At 35.5% G+C, this 4,408-nt stretch overlaps 1 long non-coding RNA gene across 1 annotated transcript; it reads right to left on the bottom strand.

Moving 5' to 3' along the window:
* Positions 1 to 950: 950 nt before the first annotated feature.
* LOC128548468 (uncharacterized) lies at positions 951 to 3,521 on the bottom strand. The gene is made up of 3 exons (XR_008367065.1): positions 3,476 to 3,521; positions 2,729 to 2,874; positions 951 to 1,331 (listed from the first exon to the last, which is right to left on the bottom strand). It is a non-coding gene; the product is annotated as an uncharacterized LOC128548468 (long non-coding RNA).
* Between the last annotated feature and the right edge of the window lie 887 nt (positions 3,522 to 4,408).

Here is a 4,408-nt window from a genome sequence, read left to right as displayed (position 1 = left end):
CTGGACAAAATCCCTAAATTTCCTATAACAATACAGGTACCATCTTGTAACAATACTCTTATTTGGACTTGTTTGGACCAGTTTAAAAACTTCCAAGTTCAGGCAGTTCTGCACATTCAGATCAAAATTTTTTCTGCAAGGTAGAATCTGATTAAGCCTTGATTTTTAAAAGCTTTACAATTTACTTTAAAAATATGGCAAATAAAAAATATAGGGTCATGTGCTTAATTTTTTGCTATACTGAATTGAGAAATGTCGACCCCAGGCAACTAGCAGTCTTTGGGAAAGTCACCTTCTCCATGACATTTATGTCAATAGAAATTTTTCATATATGTAGACTTTGATGAAATTTCTCACAATTATAAAGTAATCTTAAGTCTAATATGGTGAAATAAAATGTGAAGGTCCGTGTGCTTTTTTTGGAGACATTTTTGCTCTTACATGATTAAAGCACTTTCCAAGCCAAATTTAAGACATTTCTGCACTTAAGGTATCAATTTTTTTATAAAATATTCTGTCTTTAGAAACATACTAGAAGTAACACTGTGATTTTACGCACAGGTTGACATTAATTCATAAAAGATTTTTGTTTCCTTTTGCTGAATATGGGCTTTATTCTACAATTATCAAGACAAATGATATAATACACCATTACTTTTGGTTTATCAAACATGCAGAACTACCCTAAACAGGTTTAGTTATTTCATTGAATCGAACAAGAGGCTGCAATTCATCTGGACATATTGCTTTTGAGTATAAAACTAAAGTATATTTGCGCCGTGCCATGAGAAAACCAACATAGTGGCTTTGCGACCAGCATGGATCCAGACCAGCCTGCGCATCAGCGCAGTCTGGTCAGGATCCATGCTGTTAGCTTTCAAAGCCTATTGCAATTAGAGAAACTGTTAGCGAACAGCATGGATCCTGACCAGACTGGTCTGAATCCATGCTGGTCGCAAAGCCACTATGTTGGTTTTCTCATGGCGTGGCTCATTTAGATCACAATTTGCAAATGAAATATGCACTCCTTTTTACAATTAATTTAAATACCCATTGTATAAAAAGTAAGAATTAGAAATGACAAGTCACAACATTCTGAAATAGCCACACGTCTGAGATAAACCCATATTTAACTACACATAACAATAAATAACAAAACATGTTCCCCATATGTAAAATTTGACTAAGATATGCATTGTATACTGTTTAAATTGTTTCACATTGACTGGGACTCATATCAATGTTTCCTTGCCATTGGAATACTCTGGTTTGTTCCGATGCTAAGCGAGGAAAACCCACTAGCACTGGATTATAGACTAGCCATAGACCCTCTGAAACAAAATTAAATGAATTATTACTTATACAAGAGTCTCGTCCAAATATAAATTAGTATTGTCTCTGCATAAACAATTACTAATTTAATAGTATAGTCCATTCAACACTTATTCAAGACTGTTCTTCAGGTATTAATTAATAATTCATAAGGAGTATAATGCAGGTATACACCAATTCTTATTCTAACAAGAGCTGTCACTACTGGCGAAAAATGTCCCCACAGCGTGCCAAAGAATGCTACAGTTGTCTGCACAAAAAATGCCAGAATAGTTTAGGCATGAATCATTTTGTGACCTTGCCCTGAGAGACCCAGGTCGTAAGTGAGATACATCTTCTCAATGTGGTTAACATTTATGTCAAATTATTTTCAAATCCCTTGATGAATGGCAGAATAATGGTCCAGACAAGAAAAAGACCATGTTAACCTTTGACTTCTAAATCTGACCTTGACCTTAGAGCTAGGGGTCTGGATCTTGCATGTGACATCTCATTATTGGGAACATTTTAAAATCCCTTCATCGATGGCAGAGTTATGGACTGGACAAGAAACAGACCAAGAAACTTCTAAGTGTGGCCTTGACCTTAGAGCTAGTGGTCTGGGTCTTATGCATGACATGTCGTCTCATTATGGGGATTACTTAGCCAAGGTATTTCAAAATCCCTTGATGAATGGTAGAGTTATGGTCCGGAAAAGAAACAGACCATGTTAAGCTTTAAGCTCTAAGTGTAACCTTGACCTTAGAGCTAGGGGTCTGGGTCTTACGCATGACACGTCATCTCATTATGGGGATTATTATGCCAAATAATTTCAAAATCCCTTGAAGAATGACAGAGCTATGGACTGGAAAAGATACAGACCATGTAAACCTTTAACCTCTGTGTGACCTTGACCTTAGAGATAGGGGTCTAGGTGTTGTCTCATTATGGGTAATATTTCTGCCAAGTTATTTCAAATCCCTTTATGGATGGCAGAGTTATGGACCGGACACGAAACAGGCCCTGTTAATCTTTGACCTCTAAGTGTCACCTCGACCTTGGAGCTAGGAGTCTGGGTCTTGCGCGTGACATGTCTTCTCATTATGGTGAACATTTAAGCCAAGTTATTTCAAAATCCCTTTATGAATGGTAGAGTTGCAGCCTGAAAGAGAACTTAGATGAATGCACGCACGGATGCATGCACAGACAGAAGGACGGAAAGTGTGATTCTAACCGATTGATCCATTATTCAATTTTTGCAGTACCACTTATTCTTCAAAGGAGTGTTCACTGAAAATTTATTGACTGAATAGCGAACCGAGCAGACCATGATCAGATAAGCAGGCTGATCTTGGTCTGCATTGGTTGCAAAGGCAAAATCGCTTGCAGTCAGCAGGCTTAAGTTTAAGATGAATACCTGAAAGTGGCTGACTGCAGAAGTTCTGTGTGATACATGACCTTTGACTTGTGTGTAGTTAGTGAGAATTCAAAGGAAGCTTTTGTAGAATCAAAGTATTTCCATTGTAGAATGTAACTTCCCGATTCACTTGCTACATGGGAACCCTGAAAACATGACCATAAGTTTTACATGTCAGATTAGAATATGCACAATCATAATGACTGGTTTGGGTTTTATGGCACACCATCACAGAACAGGTTTTTAAATGGCAGGAAACAGGACTAGAATTTTTGGTTTTTCATCTCATTTACATCGGAATATAAAAATACATAATGTATTGAATCAAATGTTTTATACCTGCTACAGTCACATAGATCCAGCAAATAAATCATTTCACATAATATAAACACATACCCGAGCGCTATCTCTTTCTAAATATATATGTGGTGGTGGTTCCACTATACTCGCATTTTGTCTCAACGGAATGTTCTTGTCTATGTATTAAGTAGTGACAAGAGCACCTTAATGCGATAAGCTCAAAATGCCTGTTGGTTGATCTATACATGTATACACATAAAAATTCATACCTGTAAATTATCCCCATTCCTACATACATGTGGTGGTTTGACTATACTCATATCTTGTCTCATTGTAATGCTCTTCTCTATGTACTAAGTAGTGACAAGTGCACCTTAATGTGCTAAGCTCAAGATGTGTGTAAATCTATATTATGTAAACACATATCTCACATATATAAACACAAACCTGTACACTATCCCCATCCCTACATATATGTTGTGGTTTGACTATACTCATATATTGTCTCATTGTAATGCTCTTCTCTATGTACTAAGTAGTGACAAGAGCACCTTAATGTGCTAAGCTCAAGATGTGTGTAAATCTATATTGTGTAAACACATATCTCACATATATAAACACATACCTGCACACTATACCCATCCCTACATATATGAGGTGGTTCCACTATACTCATATCACGTCCCACTTGCATGTTTTGTCTATGTATTGAGCACTGACGGGTATACCGCTGATATGGTGTATATGGTGCTCATCCTTACTGATTGGATGCTTTGTCCTTAACACAGTGAATGAGACATCATCCTTCAATATATCAAAGTCCCAGGTCACAACACAACTTCGTTGGGGGACTTGAATCAGTACCTGTAATTTACAGTTTCACTCATAAATTTCCAAGAAGTTACATTTTTCTGCAATTTACAAAATAATAAAATAATGCATCCAGAGAAAAAATGTTTCATTCTGCACTAGTCTTATTATAATAGAGCTGTGGATACTCCCTTTAGATACTTGATTTCTGAAAGGTCATTTAAGACTGTTTTATTTCAAATAACATGTAATGTCAAAGTGTTTAAAGGGACTTTTCACATATTGAACGGCCTGCTTTATTGTTGCATTATTTAACTTTTACAGATTATTAAACATTAAAATAGTGCTGTGTAAAGAAATCTTCCTATTTTTTTACAAATTTTTCTTTAATATTCCTAAGTTTCATTTTTAAAAAATTTTTTTTTAAAAGATATAATGATATTGAAATATACAAAAATTCAAAACTTCTAAATGTTTGTCTTTTAATTTCCAAAGTATTTTTAAAATTTAAGAAAAAATACAAAATGGCAAAAGGGGTAAAAAAATAAGTCTTTGTGAAACTTTTTTGGG

The sequence above is a fragment of the Mercenaria mercenaria genome, chromosome 2 (genome assembly GCF_021730395.1).
Source record: "Mercenaria mercenaria strain notata chromosome 2, MADL_Memer_1, whole genome shotgun sequence".
Taxonomy (NCBI): domain Eukaryota; kingdom Metazoa; phylum Mollusca; class Bivalvia; order Venerida; family Veneridae; genus Mercenaria; species Mercenaria mercenaria.
The sequence above is the reverse complement of the archived record's forward strand: the minus strand, read 5'-3'. Positions and strand labels throughout refer to the sequence as shown.